We start from the raw sequence: 21907 nt of genomic DNA, 5'->3' as shown, positions 1-21907 counted from the left end.
TCCTCCAGCAGCCAGCCAGGTCGCCTCCTCCAGCAGCCAGCCAGGTCACCTCCTCCAGCAGCCAGCCGATCGCCTCCTCCAGGTTAGGGGCAGGGGCCAGCCAGGTCGCCTCCTCCAGCAGCCAGCCAGGTCGCCTCCTCCAGCAGCCAGCCAGGTCACCTTCTCCAGCAGCCAGCCGATCGCCTCCTCCAGGTTAGGGGCAGGGGCCAGCCAGGTCGCCTCCTCCAGCAGCCAGCCAGGTCACCTTCTCCAGCAGCCAGCCGATCGCCTCCTCCAGGTTAGGGGCAGGGGCCAGCCAGGTCACCTCCTCCAGCAGCCAGCCAGGTCGCCTCCTCCAGCAGCCAGCCAGGTCACCTCCTCCAGCAGCCAGCCGATCGCCTCCTCCAGGTTAGGGGGCAGGGGCCAGCCAGGTCGCCTCCTCCACCAGCCAGCCAGGTCGCCTCCTCCAGCAGCCAGCCAGGTCGCCTCCTCCAGCAGCCAGCCAGGTCACCTCCTCCAGCAGCCAGCCAGGTCACCTCCTCCAGCAGCCAGCCGATCGCCTCCTCCAGGTTAGGGGCAGGGGCCAGCCAGGTCACCTCCTCCAGCAGCCAGCCAGGTCACCTCCTCCAGCAGCCAGCCAGGTCGCCTCCTCCAGGTTAGGGGGCAGGGGCCAGCCAGGTCACCTTCTCCAGCAGCCAGCCGATCGCCTCCTCCAGGTTCGGGGCAGGGGCCAGCCAGGTCACCTCCTCCAGCAGCCAGCCAGGTCACCTCCTCCAGCAGCCAGCCGATCGCCTCCTCCAGGTTAGGGGCAGGGGCCAGCCAGGTCACCTCCTCCAGCAGCCAGCCAGGTCGCCTCCTCCAGCAGCCAGCCAGGTCGCCTCCTCCAGCAGCCAGCCAGGTCACCTCCTCCAGCAGCCAGCCAGGTCACCTCCTCCAGCAGCCAGCCAGGTCGCCTCCTCCAGCAGCCAGCCAGGTCGCCTCCTCCAGGTTAGGGGGCAGGGGCCAGCCAGATCGCCTCCTCCAGGTTAGGGGGCAGGGGCCAGCCAGGTCACCTCCTCCAGCAGCCAGCCAGGTCGCCTTCTCCAGGTTAGGGGGCAGGGGCCAGCCAGGTCACCTTCTCCAGCAGCCAGCCGATCGCCTCCTCCAGGTTCGGGGCAGGGGCCAGCCAGGTCACCTCCTCCAGCAGCCAGCCAGCCAGGTCACCTCCTCCAGCAGCCAGCCAGGTCACCTCCTCCAGCAGCCAGCCAGGTCGCCTCATCCAGGTTAGGGGGCAGGGGCCAGCCAGATCGCCCCCTCCAGGTTAGGGGGCAGGGGCCAGCCAGGTCGCCTCCTCCAGCAGCCAGCCAGGTCACCTCCTCCAGCAGCCAGCCAGGTCACCTCCTCCAGCAGCCAGCCAGGTCACCTCCTCCAGCAGCCAGCCAGGTCACCTCCTCCAGCAGCCAGCCAGGTCACCTCCTCCAGCAGCCAGCCAGGTCGCCTCCTCCAGGTTAGGGGGCAGGGGCCAGCCAGATCGCCTCCTCCAGGTTAGGGGGCAGGGGCCAGCCAGGTCACCTCCTCCAGCAGCCAGCCGATCGCCTCCTCCGGGTTAGGGGCAGGGGCCAGCCAGGTCACCTCCTCCAGCAGCCAGCCAGGTCGCCTCCTCCAGGTTATGGGGCAGGGGCCAGCCAGGTCACCTTCTCCAGCAGCCAGCCGATCGCCTCCTCCAGGTTAGGGGCAGGGGCCAGCCAGGTCACCTTCTCCAGCAGCCTGCCGATCGCCTCCTCCAGGTTAGGGGCAGGGGCCAGCCAGGTCACCTTCTCCAGCAGCCAGTCAGGTCACCTTCTCCAGCAGCCAGCCGATCGCCTCCTCCAGGTTCGGGGCAGGGGCCAGCCAGGTCACCTCCTCCAGCAGCCAGCCAGGTCGCCTCCTCCAGGTTAGGGGCAGGGGCCAGCCAGATCGCCCCCTCCAGGTTTGGGGGCAGGGGCCAGCCAGGTCACCTTCTCCAGCAGCCAGCCAGGTCGCCTCCTCCAGCAGCCAGCCAGGTCGCCTCCTCCAGCAGCCAGCCAGGTCGCCTCCTCCAGCAGCCAGCCAGATCGCCTCCTCCAGGTTAGGGGGCAGGGGCCAGCCAGGTCGCCTCCTCCACCAGCCAGCCAGGTCGCCTCCTCCACCAGCCAGCCAGGTCGCCTCCTCCAGCAGCCAGCCAGGTCGCCTCCTCCAGCAGCCAGCCAGGTCACCTCCTCCAGCAGCCAGCCGATCGCCTCCTCCAGGTTAGGGGCAGGGGCCAGCCAGGTCGCCTCCTCCAGCAGCCAGCCAGGTCGCCTCCTCCAGCAGCCAGCCAGGTCACCTCCTCCAGCAGCCAGCCGATCGCCTCCTCCAGGTTAGGGGCAGGGGCCAGCCAGGTCGCCTCCTCCAGCAGCCAGCCAGGTCGCCTCCTCCAGCAGCCAGCCAGGTCACCTTCTCCAGCAGCCAGCCGATCGCCTCCTCCAGGTTAGGGGCAGGGGCCAGCCAGGTCACCTCCTCCAGCAGCCAGCCAGGTCACCTCCTCCAGCAGCCAGCCAGGTCGCCTCCTCCAGCAGCCAGCCAGATCGCCTCCTCCAGGTTAGGGGCAGGGGCCAGCCAGGTCGCCTCCTCCAGCAGCCAGCCAGGTCGCCTCCTCCAGCAGCCAGCCAGATCGCCTCCTCCAGGTTAGGGGGCAGGGGCCAGCCAGGTCGCCTCCTCCACCAGCCAGCCAGGTCGCCTCCTCCACCAGCCAGCCAGGTCGCCTCCTCCAGCAGCCAGCCAGGTCGCCTCCTCCACCAGCCAGCCAGGTCGCCTCCTCCAGCAGCCAGCCAGGTCGCCTCCTCCAGCAGCCAGCCAGGTCACCTCCTCCAGCAGCCAGCCGATCGCCTCCTCCAGGTTAGGGGCAGGGGCCAGCCAGGTCGCCTCCTCCAGCAGCCAGCCAGGTCGCCTCCTCCAGCAGCCAGCCAGGTCACCTTCTCCAGCAGCCAGCCGATCGCCTCCTCCAGGTTAGGGGCAGGGGCCAGCCAGGTCGCCTCCTCCAGCAGCCAGCCAGGTCACCTTCTCCAGCAGCCAGCCGATCGCCTCCTCCAGGTTAGGGGCAGGGGCCAGCCAGGTCACCTCCTCCAGCAGCCAGCCAGGTCGCCTCCTCCAGCAGCCAGCCAGGTCACCTCCTCCAGCAGCCAGCCGATCGCCTCCTCCAGGTTAGGGGGCAGGGGCCAGCCAGGTCGCCTCCTCCACCAGCCAGCCAGGTCGCCTCCTCCAGCAGCCAGCCAGGTCGCCTCCTCCAGCAGCCAGCCAGGTCACCTCCTCCAGCAGCCAGCCAGGTCACCTCCTCCAGCAGCCAGCCGATCGCCTCCTCCAGGTTAGGGGCAGGGGCCAGCCAGGTCACCTCCTCCAGCAGCCAGCCAGGTCACCTCCTCCAGCAGCCAGCCAGGTCGCCTCCTCCAGGTTAGGGGGCAGGGGCCAGCCAGGTCACCTTCTCCAGCAGCCAGCCGATCGCCTCCTCCAGGTTCGGGGCAGGGGCCAGCCAGGTCACCTCCTCCAGCAGCCAGCCAGGTCACCTCCTCCAGCAGCCAGCCGATCGCCTCCTCCAGGTTAGGGGCAGGGGCCAGCCAGGTCACCTCCTCCAGCAGCCAGCCAGGTCGCCTCCTCCAGCAGCCAGCCAGGTCGCCTCCTCCAGCAGCCAGCCAGGTCACCTCCTCCAGCAGCCAGCCAGGTCACCTCCTCCAGCAGCCAGCCAGGTCGCCTCCTCCAGCAGCCAGCCAGGTCGCCTCCTCCAGGTTAGGGGGCAGGGGCCAGCCAGATCGCCTCCTCCAGGTTAGGGGGCAGGGGCCAGCCAGGTCACCTCCTCCAGCAGCCAGCCAGGTCGCCTTCTCCAGGTTAGGGGGCAGGGGCCAGCCAGGTCACCTTCTCCAGCAGCCAGCCGATCGCCTCCTCCAGGTTCGGGGCAGGGGCCAGCCAGGTCACCTCCTCCAGCAGCCAGCCAGCCAGGTCACCTCCTCCAGCAGCCAGCCAGGTCACCTCCTCCAGCAGCCAGCCAGGTCGCCTCATCCAGGTTAGGGGGCAGGGGCCAGCCAGATCGCCCCCTCCAGGTTAGGGGGCAGGGGCCAGCCAGGTCGCCTCCTCCAGCAGCCAGCCAGGTCACCTCCTCCAGCAGCCAGCCAGGTCACCTCCTCCAGCAGCCAGCCAGGTCACCTCCTCCAGCAGCCAGCCAGGTCACCTCCTCCAGCAGCCAGCCAGGTCACCTCCTCCAGCAGCCAGCCAGGTCGCCTCCTCCAGGTTAGGGGGCAGGGGCCAGCCAGATCGCCTCCTCCAGGTTAGGGGGCAGGGGCCAGCCAGGTCACCTCCTCCAGCAGCCAGCCGATCGCCTCCTCCGGGTTAGGGGCAGGGGCCAGCCAGGTCACCTCCTCCAGCAGCCAGCCAGGTCGCCTCCTCCAGGTTATGGGGCAGGGGCCAGCCAGGTCACCTTCTCCAGCAGCCAGCCGATCGCCTCCTCCAGGTTAGGGGCAGGGGCCAGCCAGGTCACCTTCTCCAGCAGCCTGCCGATCGCCTCCTCCAGGTTAGGGGCAGGGGCCAGCCAGGTCACATCCTCCAGCAGCCAGCCAGGTCGCCTCCTCCAGCAGCCAGCCAGGTCGCCTCCTCCAGCAGCCAGCCAGGTCGCCTCCTCCAGCAGCCAGCCAGGTCACCTCCTCCAGGTTAGGGGGCAGGGGCCAGCCAGGTCGCCTCCTCCAGCAGCCAGCCAGGTCGCCTCCTCCAGCAGCCAGCCAGGTCACCTCCTCCAGGTTATGGGGCAGGGGCCAGCCAGGTCACCTTCTCCAGCAGCCAGCCAGGTCACCTCCTCCAGGTTAGGGGGCAGGGGCCAGCCAGGTCGCCTCCTCCAGCAGCCAGCCAGGTCGCCTCCTCCAGCAGCCAGCCAGGTCGCCTCCTCCAGCAGCCAGCCAGGTCGCCTCCTCCAGCAGCCAGCCAGGTCGCCTCCTCCAGCAGCCAGCCAGGTCGCCTCCTCCAGCAGCCAGCCAGGTCGCCTCCTCCAGCAGCCAGCCAGGTCGCCTCCTCCAGCAGCCAGCCAGGTCGCCTCCTCCAGCAGCCAGCCAGGTCGCCTCCTCCAGCAGCCAGCCAGGTCGCCTCCTCCAGCAGCCAGCCAGGTCGCCTCCTCCAGCAGCCAGCCAGGTCGCCTCCTCCAGCAGCCAGCCAGGTCGCCTCCTCCAGCAGCCAGCCAGGTCGGCCCCTCCTGGTCAGGGGCGGGGGCAGAGGAGAGCGCCTCCTCCACTCGCCGGCCAGTCCGGCCGGTCTCCCCGCCGAGGGGAAAGTGCCTGAGGGGTTGTGAATGCCCGCCTTATATAGGCTTAGCCAGTACTAGAGGTGGGGAACTTGGTAGTTTGAGAAAAACTATCGCTCGCTACCGATGGTGCCGACTATCGATAGTTCCCCACCTCTAGTCAGAACAGGTGGCGAATAATTTACCGATCTGAAATAAAAACAAACAATTAAATACAAAAAAATTTACCGCTTTACCTCCAGCAGGATCAGGGCCAGGTGGGTGCGCCTCCTCCAGCAGTGTCAGGTGGGTGCGCCTCCTCCAGCAGTGTCATTTGGGGTCACCTCCTCCAGCAGCCAGCCAGGTCACCTCCTCTAGCAGCCAGCCGATCGCCTCCTCCAGGTTAGGGGCAGGGGCCAACCAGGTCGCCTTCTCCAGCAGCCAGCCAGGTCACCTCCTCCAGCAGCCAGCCAGCCGATCGCCTGCTCCAGGTTAGGGGCAGGGGCCAGCCAGGTCACCTCCTCCAGCAGCCAGCCAGGTCACCTCCTCCAGCAGCCAGCCAGGTCACCTCCTCCAGCAGCCAGCCAGGTCGCCTCCTCCAGGTTAGGGGGCAGGGGCCAGCCAGATCGCCTCCTCCAGGTTAGGGGGCAGGGGCCAGCCAGGTCACCTCCTCCAGCAGCCAGCCAGGTCACCTCCTCCAGCAGCCAGCCGATCGCCTCCTCCAGGTTAGGGGGCAGGGGCCAGCCAGGTAGCCTCCTCCACCAGCCAGCCAGGTCGCCTCCTCCAGCAGCCAGCCAGGTCGCCTCCTCCAGCAGCCAGCCAGGTCACCTCCTCCAGCAGCCAGCCGATCGCCTCCTCCAGGTTAGGGGGCAGGGGCCAGCCAGGTCGCCTCCTCCACCAGCCAGCCAGGTCGCCTCCTCCACCAGCCAGCCAGGTCGCCTGGGCAGGGGCCAGCCAGGTCACCTTCTCCAGCAGCCAGCCGATCGCCTCCTCCAGCAGCCAGCCAGGTCACCTCCTCCAGGTTAGGGGGCAGGGGCCAGCCAGGTCGCCTCCTCCAGCAGCCAGCCAGGTCGCCTCCTCCAGCAGCCAGCCAGGTCGCCTCCTCCAGCAGCCAGCCAGGTCGCCTCCTCCAGCAGCCAGCCAGGTCGCCTCCTCCAGCAGCCAGCCAGGTCGCCTCCTCCAGCAGCCAGCCAGGTCGCCTCCTCCAGCAGCCAGCCAGGTCGCCTCCTCCAGCAGCCAGCCAGGTCGCCTCCTCCAGCAGCCAGCCAGGTCGCCTCCTCCAGCAGCCAGCCAGGTCGCCTCCTCCAGCAGCCAGCCAGGTCGCCTCCTCCAGCAGCCAGCCAGGTCGGCCCCTCCTGGTCAGGGGCGGGGGCAGAGGAGAGCGCCTCCTCCACTCGCCGGCCAGTCCGGCCGGTCTCCCCGCCGAGGGGAAAGTGCCTGAGGGGTTGTGAATGCCCGCCTTATATAGGCTTAGCCAGTACTAGAGGTGGGGAACTTGGTAGTTTGAGAAAAACTATCGCTCGCTACCGATGGTGCCGACTATCGATAGTTCCCCACCTCTAGTCAGAACAGGTGGCGAATAATTTACCGATCTGAAATAAAAACAAACAATTAAATACAAAAAAATTTACCGCTTTACCTCCAGCAGGATCAGGGCCAGGTGGGTGCGCCTCCTCCAGCAGTGTCAGGTGGGTGCGCCTCCTCCAGCAGTGTCATTTGGGGTCACCTCCTCCAGCAGCCAGCCAGGTCACCTCCTCTAGCAGCCAGCCGATCGCCTCCTCCAGGTTAGGGGCAGGGGCCAACCAGGTCGCCTTCTCCAGCAGCCAGCCAGGTCACCTCCTCCAGCAGCCAGCCAGCCGATCGCCTGCTCCAGGTTAGGGGCAGGGGCCAGCCAGGTCACCTCCTCCAGCAGCCAGCCAGGTCGCCTCCTCCAGCAGCCAGCCAGGTCGCCTCCTCCAGCAGCCAGCCAGGTCACCTCCTCCAGCAGAAAGCAAGCAACATCTTTACAAAAGCAAGCAACGAAGAAGCCGCGCCGTAAAATTGTTTTCGTTAAATTACTCCAAAAAGAACCTTTAAAGTAACTTATATAGACTTGCAAAAGCATTTACCAGTTTATAGAAAGACATTGTCATGGCTCTTGTGAAACCCAAGTCGGAACTTACTCCAGAGGAGCTGGCTCGCCAGGAGGAGGAAGAGTTCAACACGGGCCCGCTGTCAGTACTTACACAATCAGTGAAAAATAACACCCAGGTCCTAATCAATTGCCGCAATAACAAAAAACTGCTTGGAAGGGTAAAAGCCTTCGACCGTCACTGCAACATGGTCCTAGAGTTATTCACACGCACGAGTTATTCACATTAGGAATAATCGCAGAGGTCAACTCAGCCGAGGTGCAATGGCCAAGCCTCACTCCGGAGGAACCGCCTTCGTGATCACGGTTAACCTCTACGCCAGGTAAGTATTAACGCCAGGTAAGTAAAAATTACACGCACGAGTTATTCACATTAGGAATAATCGCAGAGGTCAACTCAGCCGAGGTGCAATGGCCAAGCCTCACTCCGGAGGAACCGCCTTCGTGATCACGGTTAACCTCTACGCCAGGTAAGGGGGCAGGGGCCAGCCAGATCGCCTCCTCCAGGTTAGGGGGCAGGGGCCAGCCAGGTCGCCTCCTTCAGCAGCCAGCCAGGTCGCCTCCTCCAGCAGCCAGCCAGGTCGCCTCCTCCAGCAGCCAGCCGATCGCCTCCTCCAGGTTAGGGGGCAGGGGCCAGCCAGGTCACCTTCTCCAGCAGCCAGCCGATCGCCTCCTCCAGGTTCGAGGCAGGGGCCAGCCAGGTCACCTCCTCCAGCAGCCAGCCGATCGCCTCCTCCAGGTTAGGGGGCAGGGGCCAGCCAGGTAGCCTCCTCCACCAGCCAGCCAGGTCGCCTCCTCCAGCAGCCAGCCAGGTCGCCTCCTCCAGCAGCCAGCCAGGTCGCCTCCTCCAGCAGCCAGCCAGGTCGCCTCCTCCAGCAGCCAGCCGATCGCCTCCTCCAGGTTAGGGGCAGGGGCCAGCCAGGTCGCCTCCTCCAGCAGCCAGCCAGGTCGCCTCCTCCAGCAGCCAGCCAGGTCGCCTCCTCCAGCAGCCAGCCAGGTCGCCTCCTCCAGCAGCCAGCCAGGTCACCTCCTCCAGCAGCCAGCCGATCGCCTCCTCCAGGTTAGGGGGCAGGGGCCAGCCAGGTCGCCTCCTCCACCAGCCAGCCAGGTCGCCTCCTCCACCAGCCAGCCAGGTCGCCTCCTCCAGCAGCCAGCCAGGTCGCCGCCTCCAGCAGCCAGCCAGGTCGCCTCCTCCAGCAGCCAGCCAGGTCACCTCCTCCAGCAGCCAGCCGATCGCCTCCTCCAGGTTAGGGGCAGGGGCCAGCCAGGTCGCCTCCTCCAGCAGCCAGCCAGGTCGCCTCCTCCAGCAGCCAGCCAGGTCGCCTCCTCCAGCAGCCAGCCAGGTCACCTCCTCCAGCAGCCAGCCGATCGCCTCCTCCAGGTTAGGGGCAGGGGCCAGCCAGGTCGCCTCCTCCAGCAGCCAGCCAGGTCACCTTCTCCAGCAGCCAGCCGATCGCCTCCTCCAGGTTAGGGGCAGGGGCCAGCCAGGTCACCTCCTCCAGCAGCCAGCCAGGTCGCCTCCTCCAGGTTAGGGGGCAGGGGCCAGCCAGGTCACCTTCTCCAGCAGCCAGCCGATCGCCTCCTCCAGGTTCGGGGCAGGGGCCAGCCAGGTCACCTCCTCCAGCAGCCAGCCAGCCAGGTCACCTCCTCCAGCAGCCAGCCAGGTCACCTCCTCCAGCAGCCAGCCAGGTCGCCTCCTCCAGGTTAGGGGGCAGGGGCCAGCCAGATCGCCCCCTCCAGGTTAGGGGGCAGGGGCCAGCCAGGTCGCCTCCTCCAGCAGCCAGCCAGGTCGCCTCCTCCAGCAGCCAGCCAGGTCACCTCCTCCAGCAGCCAGCCAGGTCACCTCCTCCAGCAGCCAGCCAGGTCGCCTCCTCCAGGTTAGGGGGCAGGGGCCAGCCAGATCGCCTCCTCCAGGTTAGGGGGCAGGGGCCAGCCAGGTCACCTCCTCCAGCAGCCAGCCAGGTCACCTCCTCCAGCAGCCAGCCAGGTCACCTCCTCCAGCAGCCAGCCAGGTCACCTCCTCCAGCAGCCAGCCAGGTCGCCTTCTCCAGGTTAGGGGGCAGGGGCCAGCCAGGTCACCTTCTCCAGCAGCCAGCCGATCGCCTCCTCCAGGTTCGGGGCAGGGGCCAGCCAGGTCACCTCCTCCAGCAGCCAACCAGCCAGGTCACCTCCTCCAGCAGCCAGCCAGGTCACCTCCTCCAGCAGCCAGCCAGGTCGCCTCCTCCAGGTTAGGGGGCAGGGGCCAGCCAGATCGCCCCCTCCAGGTTAGGGGGCAGGGGCCAGCCAGGTCGCCTCCTCCAGCAGCCAGCCAGGTCGCCTCCTCCAGCAGCCAGCCAGGTCACCTCCTCCAGCAGCCAGCCAGGTCACCTCCTCCAGCAGCCAGCCAGGTCACCTCCTCCAGCAGCCAGCCAGGTCGCCTCCTCCAGGTTAGGGGGCAGGGGCCAGCCAGATCGCCTCCTCCAGGTTAGGGGGCAGGGGCCAGCCAGGTCACCTCCTCCAGCAGCCAGCCGATCGCCTCCTCCGGGTTAGGGGCAGGGGCCAGCCAGGTCACCTCCTCCAGCAGCCAGCCAGGTCGCCTCCTCCAGGTTATGGGGCAGGGGCCAGCCAGGTCACCTTCTCCAGCAGCCAGCCGATCGCCTCCTCCAGGTTAGGGGCAGGGGCCAGCCAGGTCACCTTCTCCAGCAGCCTGCCGATCGCCTCCTCCAGGTTAGGGGCAGGGGCCAGCCAGGTCACATCCTCCAGCAGCCAGCCAGGTCGCCTCCTCCAGCAGCCAGCCAGGTCGCCTCCTCCAGCAGCCAGCCAGGTCGCCTCCTCCAGCAGCCAGCCAGGTCGCCTCCTCCAGCAGCCAGCCAGGTCACCTCCTCCAGGTTAGGGGGCAGGGGCCAGCCAGGTTAGGGGGCAGGGGCCAGCCAGGTCGCCTCCTCCAGCAGCCAGCCAGGTCGCCTCCTCCAGCAGCCAGCCAGGTCACCTCCTCCAGGTTATGGGGCAGGGGCCAGCCAGGTCACCTTCTCCAGCAGCCAGCCGATCGCCTCCTCCAGCAGCCAGCCAGGTCACCTCCTCCAGGTTAGGGGGCAGGGGCCAGCCAGGTCGCCTCCTCCAGCAGCCAGCCAGGTCGCCTCCTCCAGCAGCCAGCCAGGTCGCCTCCTCCAGCAGCCAGCCAGGTCGCCTCCTCCAGCAGCCAGCCAGGTCGCCTCCTCCAGCAGCCAGCCAGGTCGCCTCCTCCAGCAGCCAGCCAGGTCGCCTCCTCCAGCAGCCAGCCAGGTCGCCTCCTCCAGCAGCCAGCCAGGTCGCCTCCTCCAGCAGCCAGCCAGGTCGCCTCCTCCAGCAGCCAGCCAGGTCGCCTCCTCCAGCAGCCAGCCAGGTCGCCTCCTCCAGCAGCCAGCCAGGTCGCCTCCTCCAGCAGCCAGCCAGGTCGCCTCCTCCAGCAGCCAGCCAGGTCGCCTCCTCCAGCAGCCAGCCAGGTCGCCTCCTCCAGCAGCCAGCCAGGTCGCCTCCTCCAGCAGCCAGCCAGGTCGCCTCCTCCAGCAGCCAGCCAGGTCGCCTCCTCCAGCAGCCAGCCAGGTCGCCTCCTCCAGCAGCCAGCCAGGTCGGCCCCTCCTGGTCAGGGGCGGGGGCAGAGGAGAGCGCCTCCTCCACTCGCCGGCCAGTCCGGCCGGTCTCCCCGCCGAGGGGAAAGTGCCTGAGGGGTTGTGAATGCCCGCCTTATATAGGCTTAGCCAGTACTAGAGGTGGGGAACTTGGTAGTTTGAGAAAAACTATCGCTCGCTACCGATGGTGCCGACTATCGATAGTTCCCCACCTCTAGTCAGAACAGGTGGCGAATAATTTACCGATCTGAAATAAAAACAAACAATTAAATACAAAAAAATTTACCGCTTTACCTCCAGCAGGATCAGGGCCAGGTGGGTGCGCCTCCTCCAGCAGTGTCAGGTGGGTGCGCCTCCTCCAGCAGTGTCATTTGGGGTCACCTCCTCCAGCAGCCAGCCAGGTCACCTCCTCTAGCAGCCAGCCGATCGCCTCCTCCAGGTTAGGGGCAGGGGCCAACCAGGTCGCCTTCTCCAGCAGCCAGCCAGGTCACCTCCTCCAGCAGCCAGCCAGCCGATCGCCTGCTCCAGGTTAGGGGCAGGGGCCAGCCAGGTCACCTCCTCCAGCAGCCAGCCAGGTCGCCTCCTCCAGCAGCCAGCCAGGTCGCCTCCTCCAGCAGCCAGCCAGGTCACCTCCTCCAGCAGCCAGCCAGGTCGCCTCCTCCAGCAGCCAGCCAGGTCGCCTCCTCCAGCAGCCAGCCAGGTCACCTCCTCCAGCAGCCAGCCAGGTCACCTCCTCCAGCAGCCAGCCAGGTCACCTCCTCCAGCAGCCAGCCAGGTCACCTCCTCCAGCAGCCAGCCAGGTCACCTCCTCCAGCAGCCAGCCAGGTCGCCTCCTCCAGGTTAGGGGGCAGGGGCCAGCCAGATCGCCTCCTCCAGGTTAGGGGGCAGGGGCCAGCCAGGTCGCCTCCTCCAGCAGCCAGCCGATCGCCTCCTCCAGGTTAGGGGGCAGGGGCCAGCCAGGTCACCTTCTCCAGCAGCCAGCCGATCGCCTCCTCCAGGTTCGAGGCAGGGGCCAGCCAGGTCACCTCCTCCAGCAGCCAGCCGATCGCCTCCTCCAGGTTAGGGGGCAGGGGCCAGCCAGGTCACCTTCTCCAGCAGCCAGCCGATCGCCTCCTCCAGGTTCGGGGCAGGGGCCAGCCAGGTCACCTCCTCCAGCAGCCAGCCAGGTCGCTTCCTCCAGGTTAGGGGGCAGGGGCCAGCCAGATCGCCCCCTCCAGGTTTGGGGGCAGGGGCCAGCCAGGTCGCCTCCTCCAGCAGCCAGCCAGATCGCCTCCTCCAGGTTAGGGGGCAGGGGCCAGCCAGGTAGCCTCCTCCACCAGCCAGTCAGGTCGCCTCCTCCAGCAGCCAGCCAGGTCGCCTCCTCCAGCAGCCAGCCAGGTCGCCTCCTCCAGCAGCCAGCCAGGTCGCCTCCTCCAGCAGCCAGCCAGGTCGCCTCCTCCAGCAGCCAGCCAGGTCGCCTCCTCCAGCAGCCAGCCAGGTCGCCTCCTCCAGCAGCCAGCCAGGTCGCCTCCTCCAGCAGCCAGCCAGGTCGGCCCCTCCTGGTCAGGGGCGGGGGCAGAGGAGAGCGCCTCCTCCACTCGCCGGCCAGTCCGGCCGGTCTCCCCGCCGAGGGGAAAGTGCCTGAGGGGTTGTGAATGCCCGCCTTATATAGGCTTAGCCAGTACTAGAGGTGGGGAACTTGGTAGTTTCGCTCGCTAAAACTATCGCTCGCTACCGATGGTGCCGACTATCGATAGTTCCCCACCTCTAGTCAGAACAGGTGGCGAATAATTTACCGATCTGAAATAAAAACAAACAATTAAATACAAAAAAGTTTACCGCTTTACCTCCAGCAGGATCAGGGCCAGGTGGGTGCGCCTCCTCCAGCAGTGTCAGGTGGGTGCGCCTCCTCCAGCAGTGTCATTTGGGGTCACCTCCTCCAGCAGCCAGCCAGGTCACCTCCTCTAGCAGCCAGCCGATCGCCTCCTCCAGGTTAGGGGCAGGGGCCAGCCAGGTCACCTCCTCCAGCAGCCAGCCAGCCGATCGCCTGCTCCAGGTTAGGGGCAGGGGCCAGCCAGGTCACCTCCTCCAGCAGCCAGCCAGGTCGCCTCCTCCAGCAGCCAGCCAGGTCGCCTCCTCCAGCAGCCAGCCAGGTCGCCTCCTCCAGCAGCCAGCCAGGTCACCTTCTCCAGCAGCCAGCCGATCGCCTCCTCCAGGTTAGGGGCAGGGGCCAGCCAGGTCACCTCCTCCAGCAGCCAGCCAGGTCACCTCCTCCAGCAGCCAGCCAGGTCGCCTCCTCCAGGTTAGGGGGCAGCAGCCAGCCGATCGCCTCCTCCAGGTTCGGGGCAGGGGCCAGCCAGGTCACCTCCTTCAGCAGCCAGCCAGGTCACCTCCTCCAGCAGCCAGCCAGGTCGCCTCCTCCAGGTTAGGGGGCAGGGGCCAGCCAGATCGCCCCCTCCAGGTTTGGGGGCAGGGGCCAGCCAGGTCGCCTCCTCCAGCAGCCAGCCAGATCGCCTCCTCCAGGTTAGGGGGCAGGGGCCAGCCAGGTAGCCTCCTCCACCAGCCAGCCAGGTCGCCTCCTCCAGCAGCCAGCCAGGTCGCCTCCTCCAGCAGCCAGCCAGGTCGCCTCCTCCAGCAGCCAGCCAGGTCGCCTCCTCCAGCAGCCAGCCAGGTCGCCTCCTCCAGGTTAGGGGGCAGGGGCCAGCCAGATCGCCTCCTCCAGGTTAGGGGGCAGGGGCCAGCCAGGTCGCCTCCTTCAGCAGCCAGCCAGGTCGCCTCCTCCAGCAGCCAGCCAGGTCGCCTCCTCCAGCAGCCAGCCGATCGCCTCCTCCAGGTTAGGGGGCAGGGGCCAGCCAGGTCACCTTCTCCAGCAGCCAGCCGATCGCCTCCTCCAGGTTCGAGGCAGGGGCCAGCCAGGTCACCTCCTCCAGCAGCCAGCCGATCGCCTCCTCCAGGTTAGGGGGCAGGGGCCAGCCAGGTCACCTTCTCCAGCAGCCAGCCGATCGCCTCCTCCAGGTTCGGAGCAGGGGCCAGCCAGGTCACCTCCTCCAGCAGCCAGCCAGGTCGCTTCCTCCAGGTTAGGGGGCAGGGGCCAGCCAGATCGCCCCCTCCAGGTTTGGGGGCAGGGGCCAGCCAGGTCACCTTCTCCAGCAGCCAGCCAGGTCACCTCCTCCAGCAGCCAGCCGATCGCCTCCTCCAGGTTAGGGGGCAGGGGCCAGCCAGGTCACCTTCTCCAGCAGCCAGCCGATCGCCTCCTCCAGGTTCGGGGCAGGGGCCAGCCAGGTCACCTCCTCCAGCAGCCAGCCAGGTCGCTTCCTCCAGGTTAGGGGGCAGGGGCCAGCCAGATCGCCCCCTCCAGGTTTGGGGGCAGGGGCCAGCCAGGTCACCTTCTCCAGCAGCCAGCCAGGTCACCTTCTCCAGCAGCCAGCCAGGTCGCCTCCTCCAGCAGCCAGCCAGATCGCCTCCTCCAGGTTAGGGGGCAGGGGCCAGCCAGGTAGCCTCCTCCACCAGCCAGCCAGGTCGCCTCCTCCAGCAGCCAGCCAGGTCGCCTCCTCCAGCAGCCAGCCAGGTCGCCTCCTCCAGCAGCCAGCCAGGTCACCTTCTTCAGCAGCCAGCCGATCGCCTCCTCCAGGTTAGGGGCAGGGGCCAGCCAGGTCACCTCCTCCAGCAGCCAGCCAGGTCACCTCCTCCAGCAGCCAGCCAGGTCGCCTCCTCCAGGTTAGGGGGCAGGGGCCAGCCAGGTCACCTTCTCCAGCAGCCAGCCGATCGCCTCCTCCAGGTTCGGGGCAGGGGCCAGCCAGGTCACCTCCTTCAGCAGCCAGCCAGGTCACCTCCTCCAGCAGCCAGCCAGGTCGCCTCCTCCAGGTTAGGGGGCAGGGGCCAGCCAGATCGCCCCCTCCAGGTTTGGGGGCAGGGGCCAGCCAGGTCGCCTCCTCCAGCAGCCAGCCAGATCGCCTCCTCCAGGTTAGGGGGCAGGGGCCAGCCAGGTCGCCTCCTCCAGCAGCCAGCCAGGTCGCCTCCTCCAGCAGCCAGCCAGGTCGCCTCCTCCAGCAGCCAGCCAGGTCGCCTCCTCCAGCAGCCAGCCAGGTCGCCTCCTCCAGCAGCCAGCCAGGTCGCCTCCTCCAGCAGCCAGCCAGGTCGGCCCCTCCTGGTCAGGGGCGGGGGCAGAGGAGAGCGCCTCCTCCACTCGCCGGCCAGTCCGGCCGGTCTCCCCGCCGAGGGGAAAGTGCCTGAGGGGTTGTGAATGCCCGCCTTATATAGGCTTAGCCAGTACTAGAGGTGGGGAACTTGGTAGTTTCGCTCGCTAAAACTATCGCTCGCTACCGATGGTGCCGACTATCGATAGTTCCCCACCTCTAGTCAGAACAGGTGGCGAATAATTTACCGATCTGAAATAAAAACAAACAATTAAATACAAAAAAATTTACCGCTTTACCTCCAGCAGGATCAGGGCCAGGTGGGTGCGCCTCCTCCAGCAGTGTCAGGTGGGTGCGCCTCCTCCAGCAGTGTCATTTGGGGTCACCTCCTCCAGCAGCCAGCCAGGTCACCTCCTCTAGCAGCCAGCCGATCGCCTCCTCCAGGTTAGGGGCAGGGGCCAACCAGGTCGCCTTCTCCAGCAGCCAGCCAGGTCACCTCCTCCAGCAGCCAGCCAGCCGATCGCCTGCTCCAGGTTAGGGGCAGGGGCCAGCCAGGTCACCTCCTCCAGCAGCCAGCCAGGTCGCCTCCTCCAGCAGCCAGCCAGGTCGCCTCCTCCAGCAGCCAGCCAGGTCACCTCCTCCAGCAGAAAGCAAGCAACATCTTTACAAAAGCAAGCAACGAAGAAGCCGCGCCGTAAAATTGTTTTCGTTAAATTACTCCAAAAAGAACCTTTAAAGTAACTTATATAGACTTGCAAAAGCATTTACCAGTTTATAGAAAGACATTGTCATGGCTCTTGTGAAACCCAAGTCGGAACTTACTCCAGAGGAGCTGGCTCGCCAGGAGGAGGAAGAGTTCAACACGGGCCCGCTGTCAGTACTTACACAATCAGTGAAAAATAACACCCAGGTCCTAATCAATTGCCGCAATAACAAAAAACTGCTTGGAAGGGTAAAAGCCTTCGACCGTCACTGCAACATGGTCCTAGAGTTATTCACACGCACGAGTTATTCACATTAGGAATAATCGCAGAGGTCAACTCAGCCGAGGTGCAATGGCCAAGCCTCACTCCGGAGGAACCGCCTTCGTGATCACGGTTAACCTCTACGCCAGGTAAGTATTAACGCCAGGTAAGTAAAAATTACACGCACGAGTTATTCACATTAGGAATAATCGCAGAGGTCAACTCAGCCGAGGTGCAATGGCCAAGCCTCACTCCGGAGGAACCGCCTTCGTGATCACGGTTAACCTCTACGCCAGGTAAGGGGGCAGGGGCCAGCCAGATCGCCTCCTCCAGGTTAGGGGGCAGGGGCCAGCCAGGTCGCCTCCTTCAGCAGCCAGCCAGGTCGCCTCCTCCAGCAGCCAGCCAGGTCGCCTCCTCCAGCAGCCAGCCGATCGCCTCCTCCAGGTTAGGGGGCAGGGGCCAGCCAGGTCACCTTCTCCAGCAGCCAGCCGATCGCCTCCTCCAGGTTCGAGGCAGGGGCCAGCCAGGTCACCTCCTCCAGCAGCCAGCCGATCGCCTCCTCCAGGTTAGGGGGCAGGGGCCAGCCAGGTAGCCTCCTCCACCAGCCAGCCAGGTCGCCTCCTCCAGCAGCCAGCCAGGTCGCCTCCTCCAGCAGCCAGCCAGGTCGCCTCCTCCAGCAGCCAGCCAGGTCGCCTCCTCCAGCAGCCAGCCAGGTCGCCTCCTCCAGCAGCCAGCCGATCGCCTCCTCCAGGTTAGGGGCAGGGGCCAGCCAGGTCGCCTCCTCCAGCAGCCAGCCAGGTCGCCTCCTCCAGCAGCCAGCCAGGTCGCCTCCTCCAGCAGCCAGCCAGGTCGCCTCCTCCAGCAGCCAGCCAGGTCACCTCCTCCAGCAGCCAGCCGATCGCCTCCTCCAGGTTAGGGGGCAGGGGCCAGCCAGGTCGCCTCCTCCACCAGCCAGCCAGGTCGCCTCCTCCACCAGCCAGCCAGGTCGCCTCCTCCAGCAGCCAGCCAGGTCGCCGCCTCCAGCAGCCAGCCAGGTCGCCTCCTCCAGCAGCCAGCCAGGTCACCTCCTCCAGCAGCCAGCCGATCGCCTCCTCCAGGTTAGGGGCAGGGGCCAGCCAGGTCGCCTCCTCCAGCAGCCAGCCAGGTCGCCTCCTCCAGCAGCCAGCCAGGTCGCCTCCTCCAGCAGCCAGCCAGGTCACCTCCTCCAGCAGCCAGCCGATCGCCTCCTCCAGGTTAGGGGCAGGGGCCAGCCAGGTCGCCTCCTCCAGCAGCCAGCCAGGTCACCTTCTCCAGCAGCCAGCCGATCGCCTCCTCCAGGTTAGGGGCAGGGGCCAGCCAGGTCACCTCCTCCAGCAGCCAGCCAGGTCGCCTCCTCCAGGTTAGGGGGCAGGGGCCAGCCAGGTCACCTTCTCCAGCAGCCAGCCGATCGCCTCCTCCAGGTTCGGGGCAGGGGCCAGCCAGGTCACCTCCTCCAGCAGCCAGCCAGCCAGGTCACCTCCTCCAGCAGCCAGCCAGGTCACCTCCTCCAGCAGCCAGCCAGGTCGCCTCCTCCAGGTTAGGGGGCAGGGGCCAGCCAGATCGCCCCCTCCAGGTTAGGGGGCAGGGGCCAGCCAGGTCGCCTCCTCCAGCAGCCAGCCAGGTCGCCTCCTCCAGCAGCCAGCCAGGTCACCTCCTCCAGCAGCCAGCCAGGTCACCTCCTCCAGCAGCCAGCCAGGTCGCCTCCTCCAGGTTAGGGGGCAGGGGCCAGCCAGATCGCCTCCTCCAGGTTAGGGGGCAGGGGCCAGCCAGGTCACCTCCTCCAGCAGCCAGCCAGGTCACCTCCTCCAGCAGCCAGCCAGGTCACCTCCTCCAGCAGCCAGCCAGGTCACCTCCTCCAGCAGCCAGCCAGGTCGCCTTCTCCAGGTTAGGGGGCAGGGGCCAGCCAGGTCACCTTCTCCAGCAGCCAGCCGATCGCCTCCTCCAGGTTCGGGGCAGGGGCCAGCCAGGTCACCTCCTCCAGCAGCCAACCAGCCAGGTCACCTCCTCCAGCAGCCAGCCAGGTCACCTCCTCCAGCAGCCAGCCAGGTCGCCTCCTCCAGGTTAGGGGGCAGGGGCCAGCCAGATCGCCCCCTCCAGGTTAGGGGGCAGGGGCCAGCCAGGTCGCCTCCTCCAGCAGCCAGCCAGGTCGCCTCCTCCAGCAGCCAGCCAGGTCACCTCCTCCAGCAGCCAGCCAGGTCACCTCCTCCAGCAGCCAGCCAGGTCACCTCCTCCAGCAGCCAGCCAGGTCGCCTCCTCCAGGTTAGGGGGCAGGGGCCAGCCAGATCGCCTCCTCCAGGTTAGGGGGCAGGGGCCAGCCAGGTCACCTCCTCCAGCAGCCAGCCGATCGCCTCCTCCGGGTTAGGGGCAGGGGCCAGCCAGGTCACCTCCTCCAGCAGCCAGCCAGGTCGCCTCCTCCAGGTTATGGGGCAGGGGCCAGCCAGGTCACCTTCTCCAGCAGCCAGCCGATCGCCTCCTCCAGGTTAGGGGCAGGGGCCAGCCAGGTCACCTTCTCCAGCAGCCTGCCGATCGCCTCCTCCAGGTTAGGGGCAGGGGCCAGCCAGGTCACATCCTCCAGCAGCCAGCCAGGTCGCCTCCTCCAGCAGCCAGCCAGGTCGCCTCCTCCAGCAGCCAGCCAGGTCGCCTCCTCCAGCAGCCAGCCAGGTCGCCTCCTCCAGCAGCCAGCCAGGTCACCTCCTCCAGGTTAGGGGGCAGGGGCCAGCCAGGTTAGGGGGCAGGGGCCAGCCAGGTCGCCTCCTCCAGCAGCCAGCCAGGTCGCCTCCTCCAGCAGCCAGCCAGGTCACCTCCTCCAGGTTATGGGGCAGGGGCCAGCCAGGTCACCTTCTCCAGCAGCCAGCCGATCGCCTCCTCCAGCAGCCAGCCAGGTCACCTCCTCCAGGTTAGGGGGCAGGGGCCAGCCAGGTCGCCTCCTCCAGCAGCCAGCCAGGTCGCCTCCTCCAGCAGCCAGCCAGGTCGCCTCCTCCAGCAGCCAGCCAGGTCGCCTCCTCCAGCAGCCAGCCAGGTCGCCTCCTCCAGCAGCCAGCCAGGTCGCCTCCTCCAGCAGCCAGCCAGGTCGCCTCCTCCAGCAGCCAGCCAGGTCGCCTCCTCCAGCAGCCAGCCAGGTCGCCTCCTCCAGCAGCCAGCCAGGTCGCCTCCTCCAGCAGCCAGCCAGGTCGCCTCCTCCAGCAGCCAGCCAGGTCGCCTCCTCCAGCAGCCAGCCAGGTCGCCTCCTCCAGCAGCCAGCCAGGTCGCCTCCTCCAGCAGCCAGCCAGGTCGCCTCCTCCAGCAGCCAGCCAGGTCGCCTCCTCCAGCAGCCAGCCAGGTCGCCTCCTCCAGCAGCCAGCCAGGTCGCCTCCTCCAGCAGCCAGCCAGGTCGCCTCCTCCAGCAGCCAGCCAGGTCGGCCCCTCCTGGTCAGGGGCGGGGGCAGAGGAGAGCGCCTCCTCCACTCGCCGGCCAGTCCGGCCGGTCTCCCCGCCGAGGGGAAAGTGCCTGAGGGGTTGTGAATGCCCGCCTTATATAGGCTTAGCCAGTACTAGAGGTGGGGAACTTGGTAGTTTGAGAAAAACTATCGCTCGCTACCGATGGTGCCGACTATCGATAGTTCCCCACCTCTAGTCAGAACAGGTGGCGAATAATTTACCGATCTGAAATAAAAACAAACAATTAAATACAAAAAAATTTACCGCTTTACCTCCAGCAGGATCAGGGCCAGGTGGGTGCGCCTCCTCCAGCAGTGTCAGGTGGGTGCGCCTCCTCCAGCAGTGTCATTTGGGGTCACCTCCTCCAGCAGCCAGCCAGGTCACCTCCTCTAGCAGCCAGCCGATCGCCTCCTCCAGGTTAGGGGCAGGGGCCAACCAGGTCGCCTTCTCCAGCAGCCAGCCAGGTCACCTCCTCCAGCAGCCAGCCAGCCGATCGCCTGCTCCAGGTTAGGGGCAGGGGCCAGCCAGGTCACCTCCTCCAGCAGCCAGCCAGGTCGCCTCCTCCAGCAGCCAGCCAGGTCGCCTCCTCCAGCAGCCAGCCAGGTCACCTCCTCCAGCAGCCAGCCAGGTCGCCTCCTCCAGCAGCCAGCCAGGTCGCCTCCTCCAGCAGCCAGCCAGGTCACCTCCTCCAGCAGCCAGCCAGGTCACCTCCTCCAGCAGCCAGCCAGGTCACCTCCTCCAGCAGCCAGCCAGGTCACCTCCTCCAGCAGCCAGCCAGGTCACCTCCTCCAGCAGCCAGCCAGGTCGCCTCCTCCAGGTTAGGGGGCAGGGGCCAGCCAGATCGCCTCCTCCAGGTTAGGGGGCAGGGGCCAGCCAGGTCGCCTCCTCCAGCAGCCAGCCGATCGCCTCCTCCAGGTTAGGGGGCAGGGGCCAGCCAGGTCACCTTCTCCAGCAGCCAGCCGATCGCCTCCTCCAGGTTCGAGGCAGGGGCCAGCCAGGTCACCTCCTCCAGCAGCCAGCCGATCGCCTCCTCCAGGTTAGGGGGCAGGGGCCAGCCAGGTCACCTTCTCCAGCAGCCAGCCGATCGCCTCCTCCAGGTTCGGGGCAGGGGCCAGCCAGGTCACCTCCTCCAGCAGCCAGCCAGGTCGCTTCCTCCAGGTTAGGGGGCAGGGGCCAGCCAGATCGCCCCCTCCAGGTTTGGGGGCAGGGGCCAGCCAGGTCGCCTCCTCCAGCAGCCAGCCAGATCGCCTCCTCCAGGTTAGGGGGCAGGGGCCAGCCAGGTAGCCTCCTCCACCAGCCAGTCAGGTCGCCTCCTCCAGCAGCCAGCCAGGTCGCCTCCTCCAGCAGCCAGCCAGGTCGCCTCCTCCAGCAGCCAGCCAGGTCGCCTCCTCCAGCAGCCAGCCAGGTCGCCTCCTCCAGCAGCCAGCCAGGTCGCCTCCTCCAGCAGCCAGCCAGGTCGCCTCCTCCAGCAGCCAGCCAGGTCGCCTCCTCCAGCAGCCAGCCAGGTCGGCCCCTCCTGGTCAGGGGCGGGGGCAGAGGAGAGCGCCTCCTCCACTCGCCGGCCAGTCCGGCCGGTCTCCCCGCCGAGGGGAAAGTGCCTGAGGGGTTGTGAATGCCCGCCTTATATAGGCTTAGCCAGTACTAGAGGTGGGGAACTTGGTAGTTTCGCTCGCTAAAACTATCGCTCGCTACCGATGGTGCCGACTATCGATAGTTCCCCACCTCTAGTCAGAACAGGTGGCGAATAATTTACCGATCTGAAATAAAAACAAACAATTAAATACAAAAAAGTTTACCGCTTTACCTCCAGCAGGATCAGGGCCAGGTGGGTGCGCCTCCTCCAGCAGTGTCAGGTGGGTGCGCCTCCTCCAGCAGTGTCATTTGGGGTCACCTCCTCCAGCAGCCAGCCAGGTCACCTCCTCTAGCAGCCAGCCGATCGCCTCCTCCAGGTTAGGGGCAGGGGCCAGCCAGGTCACCTCCTCCAGCAGCCAGCCAGCCGATCGCCTGCTCCAGGTTAGGGGCAGGGGCCAGCCAGGTCACCTCCTCCAGCAGCCAGCCAGGTCGCCTCCTCCAGCAGCCAGCCAGGTCGCCTCCTCCAGCAGCCAGCCAGGTCGCCTCCTCCAGCAGCCAGCCAGGTCACCTTCTCCAGCAGCCAGCCGATCGCCTCCTCCAGGTTAGGGGCAGGGGCCAGCCAGGTCACCTCCTCCAGCAGCCAGCCAGGTCACCTCCTCCAGCAGCCAGCCAGGTCGCCTCCTCCAGGTTAGGGGGCAGCAGCCAGCCGATCGCCTCCTCCAGGTTCGGGGCAGGGGCCAGCCAGGTCACCTCCTTCAGCAGCCAGCCAGGTCACCTCCTCCAGCAGCCAGCCAGGTCGCCTCCTCCAGGTTAGGGGGCAGGGGCCAGCCAGATCGCCCCCTCCAGGTTTGGGGGCAGGGGCCAGCCAGGTCGCCTCCTCCAGCAGCCAG

General features: G+C 67.2%; 4 pseudogenes; all 4 read right to left on the bottom strand.

The window, feature by feature from the left end:
• Window positions 1-7542: 7542 nt before the first annotated feature.
• On the bottom strand, window positions 7543-7674 carry LOC123257033 (annotated as a pseudogene).
• Window positions 7675-7678: 4 nt separating this feature from the next.
• On the bottom strand, window positions 7679-7821 carry LOC123257034 (annotated as a pseudogene).
• An 8214-nt stretch (window positions 7822-16035) lies between these two features.
• On the bottom strand, window positions 16036-16167 carry LOC116654590 (annotated as a pseudogene).
• Window positions 16168-16171: 4 nt separating this feature from the next.
• Window positions 16172-16314, bottom strand: LOC116654591 (annotated as a pseudogene).
• Between the last annotated feature and the right edge of the window lie 5593 nt (window positions 16315-21907).

Source organism: Drosophila ananassae, chromosome 2L (genome assembly GCF_017639315.1).
Source record: "Drosophila ananassae strain 14024-0371.13 chromosome 2L, ASM1763931v2, whole genome shotgun sequence".
Taxonomy (NCBI): Eukaryota; Metazoa; Arthropoda; class Insecta; order Diptera; family Drosophilidae; genus Drosophila; species Drosophila ananassae.
The sequence above is the reverse complement of the archived record's forward strand: the minus strand, read 5'-3'. Positions and strand labels throughout refer to the sequence as shown.